Source organism: Rhinolophus hipposideros, assembly GCF_964194185.1.
Source record: "Rhinolophus hipposideros genome assembly, chromosome: 13".
NCBI classification, from domain to species: Eukaryota; Metazoa; Chordata; class Mammalia; order Chiroptera; family Rhinolophidae; genus Rhinolophus; species Rhinolophus hipposideros.
The window spans coordinates 56,518,584-56,525,133 of record NC_138059.1 but is presented as its reverse complement, the minus strand read 5'-3'; the positions used below and the strand labels follow the sequence as shown (position 1 = coordinate 56,525,133).

Below are 6,550 nucleotides of genomic sequence, written 5' to 3'. Positions count from 1 at the left end.
AGAACCCTCGTTAGGGAATGAATAGAGTCATCTAGAGAGTACGTGTAGACTGAGAATGGTTGTTCTCAATCATGGGACTCTGAAGACTGGGCAGAGAATAAAGAACTTATACGACACCTAAGGAAGAGAAGACAGAGTTCAGAGGAAAAACAGGAGAGTGTTTCGTGGAAACCAAGTTAAAATGTTTTACGTGTGAGGAACTTATTAACTGTGTACAAAATCGATTAGCTAACACATTGATGTACAAATGTGGGCATAAAAATATTTCAAGCAACTAGAATGATACAACAAATCCAATAAGAATAAATTTAATATTATTAAATGTATAGTCCTATACTTGGGTCCAAACAGTCAACTGGAAAATGATAGAAAAAAAATTTGGTTTAAATGAAATACATGGAAGGCTTTAGGATTAATATGTGTCAACAGAGAAATCTTTGTCCGCAATAATGTACATAGAATGGGAAGAATAAGTAACCGTCCTTAGCACTGGGTAGCACTAAATAGTTCAAGATCTGCCTTTGTAAAACAGATAGATTAAAAACATTGGTGTCTTAAAAAATGTAAATTGAACTAATGAGTGCAATTTATAAAAAAGGTAATTTTTATTCATTAATTCAGGCAAGAGTTCCTAGCAATTACTTGTGTCTAGAACATACCTTAAATAGATGTGTTCCTTCCTTCAAGCAAAGGTTAGATGATGGAACATCTGCAATATTAAAGAGACTAATCAGACAGCAATTTGAGATTGGGGATGGATGAGCTTTATGTTTTATTCTAATTTTACTATTCTATAATTTGAAATTTTCTACAGGAAATTTAAAGTATGAACACTCGTAAATCAAAAGAAAACTATGTGTTCTCTCAGTCATTTTATTATATACATTATGTTATAATGTGTTTTAGTATTGTATCCTCTAGGCTTAGTCTTTTCTATACTTTAGTCATTTTATAATCCTAACAAACTGTAAATAAGAAGTTAAATTATAAACATTTAAGTGTTGAAAAAGAGATTTTTTAAAAAGTTTAACTATTTAGATGTTCTAAAACAAAACGAAAGGTAGCTGCTAAATAAATTGTTAATGATACAAAAAAAGCAAAAAAGGAATATTCCAGGTCCTTTTAGAACATATAGTAACAGAAAAGTGCTTAATAAAATTTTTTTTTTAAAAAAACCTTTCTACTTCCAAAATTGTATGACACAAGGGACTTACATCAAACTCTCAATACTTGAACTTGATCATTGCTTTAAAAATCGTAATGAAAATGGGACACAACTATTTGAACTAATAAAGGAAAGTTTCTATGAAAGTTTAGGCAAACAATTTATTGAATATAATAAAATCAAGAACTTTTTTGTGTTTCAGACAATTTTATAACTCTACTGAAAAAATGGCTTGAAAATGAAAAGAAGCAAACTTCTAATCAAAAAGTTTTGTACAATGCAATCTGTATTTTATGTGTAAGCTTATTCATACATGGTAGAAAACTTATTCCAGTCTTGTCTCTTTTTCCCAGTTCTGGAGAAAGGAAGTCTGTACCTGTATTGGAACTTACCTCAGAACATCTACCCACAAGATTTTATTCCAGGTTTCTAGTGCCTGTGACTTTGCCAAGAAACAAGGGGGGAAAAAAGATTCCTAAGATGACTGTTCCAATGCAGCAAAGAGAAGGAAAGGCTGTATGTTTTCTATGGCCCTGTGTAATTCAGATTCAGAATGACTCATTCCTCCTAAGCAAGGATAAACTTAAAAAATTAGCCCGTTTTCCTCTATTTAGGCTTTAGTGTCCACATCTGCCAAACCAAGCAAAGTTCATTTTGAAAGAAATCCTACAACAGACAGCAAAGCCTGACCACAAAAGACTCATTTGTGAAGAGATTATCACTAAGGCAGCTTGTGGATAGATACGAGAAAAATAGATTCATGGGAGTCATACTTCTTTTAAACATTTTGTTTTGTCTTTGAACACATGAAAATTGGTGTCCAGGTTCATACAAAACAAGGGTACAGAATATCTTCAAATAAACTCATTGCTACATAAGCAAATAATTAAATATAAATATCATTATCATAATTTAATATTATCACCAAAAAGACATTACTGATATTTTACATATACAAAAGCATTGTGCTACACCAAACATGCAGGCCAGGGTCTCTAATACTATCTCCACTAAAAGGTACCAGAGCTCCACAGATCAATGGGTGATCCCAAGATCTATGGGATCCCAAGATCCCATAGATCACCTTTTGATGTCGGAAAGTAAAGAAGTGCTTAAAACGGGGTATATGGCAAAGAGATATAGGAACCATACTGAAAGGGTTCACACAGCCAAAATCCAGGATTATTTGAACACCAAAATAATTAAGAACAGTAAAAAATTTTTTAGACCTTTAGAAGAGAAAGGAATCTATCAGTTTATACTAATAATAGATTACTGATGAATAGATGAAAGATGATAGATAGATAGATAGATAGATAAATAGATAGATAGATAGATAGATAGATAGATAGATAGATAGATAGATAGATAGATAGATAGGTAGATAGATAGATAGGAGGTGTGATCAAAGAATATGGTGAAAGTTTAAATTAAAATAATATTACAGCCTTTCCTGTCGTGAGTTGTGTGGTATTGGCTCTTGAGTTACTGTGACCCAAAAGTTGAGTTTCTTTGCGCCCGGGAAATTACACCTGGCACCTGGGCACCACACCCATACTACAAAACGAATATATATTGAGTTACACCATAAGCACTATGGGTATCATTTGGATTAGCATGAGAAAAAGAGAAAGAAAGAAGGTCGAAAGGCTCAAGAATGTTCAAAGAAGGCAAAAAAGATGATTGGTCTCAAAGCTAAGGTCTACCATAAACAGCGCCATGCTGAGAAGATACACATGAAAAAGATTATCAAGATGCATGAAAAGAGAAAGACCAAACAAAAGAATGATGAAAAGACTCCAGAAGGAGCAGTACCTGCATATCTACTAGCCAGAGAGGGACACTCCTGAGCTAAAGTACTTTCCAACATGATTAAACAAAAATGAAAAGAGAAAGTGGGAAAATGGGAAGTCCCTCTGCCCAAAGTTGAAGCCCAGAGGGAAACGGAGGTATTAAAAGTTATTTGAACAGGAAAGAGAAAGAAGAAAGATGGAAGAGGATGGTTACTGCAGTCTGTTTTGTTGAAGATGGCTTTACTCGAAAACCACCTAAATATGAAAGATTCATTGGGCCTATGGGCTTACGTTTCAAGAAGGCCCATGTAACAGATCCTTAACTGAAAACCACCTTTTGCATGCCAGTACTTGGTATAAAGAAGAATCCCTCATCCCCACTTTATACAACTTTGGGTGTTATTACCAAAGGTACGGTCATTGAGGTGAATGTGAGAAAGTTGGGACTTGTGACACAAAGAGGCAAGGTTATTTGGGGAAAATATACCCAGGTTACCAACAATCCTGAAAATGATGGATGCGTAAATGCAGTGTTACTGGTTTGACAGCAGTTTCATACAAGTAACTCCTTATACGTAATTATTGAAAACTATGCACCAATCGGGAAAACCACCTTTACTGTGATGTTTCTGAGTACTACCACACAGATTACTTGTCTGCAGTCAAGAGAACTATTTATTCTATTGTAAAGAACATTAAAATGGCCCAATTAAAAAAAAAAAAAAATATATATATATATATATATATATATATAACAGTAAAAGACACATTGCCATTAATCTCCCTCAAAATTCTCCCCCTCACTTTGAACACAGTTGTCCCACCATTCTCGCCACTTTCTGAAGCAGTTCTGGAAGTCCTCTTTTATGAGTGTCTTTAGTTGAACTGTTGTGGCTGAATTGATTCAAAATGTTTATCTTTCATGGTCAGTTTATCTTTGGGGAAGAGCCAGAAGTTGCATGTGCCAGATCCGATGAATAAGGTGGATGAGGACACGCCATAATGCTTTTATTTGACAGAAATTGCCATATACCAGTAGCAATGTGTGATACGGGCGTTGTCATGATGGAGGATGAAACCATTTGCCCATTTCATGTTAATGCGTTGTTTGTGATCCATAATTTATGGCACATTTTAAAATAGACCTTCTCTCAACCATGGCTCACACCCAACTGACTACAGAGAACAAGTTGAAAGTTGTCACACACTGTTACTAAGATTCCATGCACTGCTTCCCATATTAAAGATCCCTGCCTTTCTCTTGGATGGCACTTGGCAGCAGAATTCACTGTATTCATTCATCACACCTTATAGATAGATAATAGGAAGAAGAGTCAATTATTAAATGTGGAGATAGTGGTAGAGTTGGAAAATCATGATTTTGTATCCATCCTAGTAAAGATTGGATCAAGCAAGAACCACCAATGGGTGATCACAGTAGGGAAAAATTTATAGGAGGAGCACGATACTTACATGGGCATAAAGAATCTCCCCACAGATTACTGATTGGCAACAACACAGTGCAGAAATTGGACAACATGTTGGCTGGACGATCAAAATTAACATCACCAATGAGGGACAAGATGGACATCATGTGCCTCCAGATGTGGTACCCTGAGTCAGGCTCAATGTCACTTATGCGATATTCCAGCCATGATCACGATAGAACATCAGACAAAATAAAAATGAGAAATAGTTTATTTAAAAGAAAAAAGTTTATTATTCAAAAATGTTTATGTCAAAAAAGACAAAACAAGACTGGACAAAATAGTCAAGATTAAAGGGAATTAAAGAGACGTAATAATTAAGTGCAATAACTGATCCTAAAGTGTATTCTGTAAGGAGGGGAAAATACAGAGGGTGCCAAAAATATGTATACACATTTTAAGAAAAGGAAAACTGTATCAAAATTGTAGTACTCAATATATGCCAATAACAAAAGATGAATGCAAGTCATGTTTGATTTCTGCAATTATAAGAAGTGCTCAAAGTGGTTACCATTAGCATCCAGACACTTTTGATAATGGCGACCTATAGCTTGAGCAACGTTGACCAACGTATTCATTTGTATACATTTTTTTGGTACTCCCGGTATATCATTAAGCATGTTATTAGGTCAGTTGACAAAACTGGCATACAAACAGTAGTTTATACAAAAATATTCTATTAAATTGACAACCTCTGTGGCTATGTAACAGAATCTATTTTTAGAAAACATGAGCCATTTAGCTCAATTGGTTAGAGCATGGTGCTAATAAAACCAAGGTTGCTGGTTCGATCCCCGAATGGGCCACCGTGAGCTGTGCCCTTTTTGAAATTAAAAAAAATACATATATACATATATATGCATTGGATTCTTTAAGGGAAAGGGCCTGGATGTATGCAAGTTATTTTCAAATGATTCAGAAAATAAAACACACACACACACACACACACACACACACACAAAATAAAGCAAATGGGTAAATTGTTAACAATATTTTGGATAAAAGTTGAATTTGTGTGAAAGGTATATGTGGTTCTTTGTACTGTTGATACTTTTACACTTTTGTACTCTTAATTTTTGTAAATTTTTTGTAAGCATAAAATTATTTCTAGGTAAAAAAATTTTTTGAAAGCTCATGCTTAACCTTTGAGTATAAAGGTGTATAATGTACAATTGTGCCATCCTGGAGTGCAAATTTTTCTTGGAGTGGCGGACTCAACATATGCATAGGAAAAATTAATTTTAAGAATCATAGGTGACAAAACAATTTCAACATAACACTTTTTGATTTTTTGAGTGCAGACTGCTTTTGATGCCGTAAGGCTTCAAAATAAAACATATACTTTTGATGGTAGTGTAAATTAGTGTTTTTCCATTAAACGGTTTTATAGTTAATTTGATTGATCCTGATGTTAAAAGAGCTTTAAAAAATCGAAACCAGAGAAATGCCTTACCTCAATGACAGTCTCAGGTGTTCCTAATGTAGTGTTTTGTTTTTAACAATTTCCCGGAGAGTATAAATGTGGAAAATTCCCAAACCATTTATTACCAAAGCCAAATGTAAAGGATTGAGAATGGAAGACAGCAGAAATGATCTCATGTATTGATTAAGTTGCAATGACCAACTTTTAACACTCACTCAGCAGCCATACTTTATTTTTGATGAATTACATTATGACTGTCGGTCATCCACATGAACAAGACAACAATATGAATCAGGAATTCTAAGGGGAGTGTGATGAAAATACACATAGAAACCCAGAATTGTGTTTCATCAGCCAAGAAAAGCAATTTAAAATCAGTAAGTAGTGCTAAAAACTGAGATATCAGACCTGGAATGCTCCTAGTACATAAGAACAAAGATTACAAGGGAATCTGCAGGTTATTATTTTATCACTTTATTTCCTGTTGGGAAAAGGCCTAGGTCAGGCATTAGGACATGGTGCTATGGCACACACCCAGATAACAGAGCTGGAGATGATGAAGGCAGAGATTTATCCCTCAAGGTTCCCACTGACTCTTGCCATATCCTAAAGCTGCATGTATCCTCCTCCCCAGATATTTGGTGGGCCTCTGCGTAGAACTGGGAGCCCATGTTAATTCCCC

General features: G+C 34.7%; 1 pseudogene across 1 annotated transcript; it reads left to right on the top strand.

Moving 5' to 3' along the window:
- The first annotated feature begins 2,144 nt into the window (after window positions 1-2,144).
- LOC308506558 (ribosome biogenesis protein NSA2 homolog) lies at window positions 2,145-3,503 on the top strand (annotated as a pseudogene). Its single transcript has 2 exons — window positions 2,145-2,265; window positions 2,651-3,503. The product of its transcript is annotated as a ribosome biogenesis protein NSA2 homolog (transcript).
- Window positions 3,504-6,550: the final 3,047 nt, after the last annotated feature.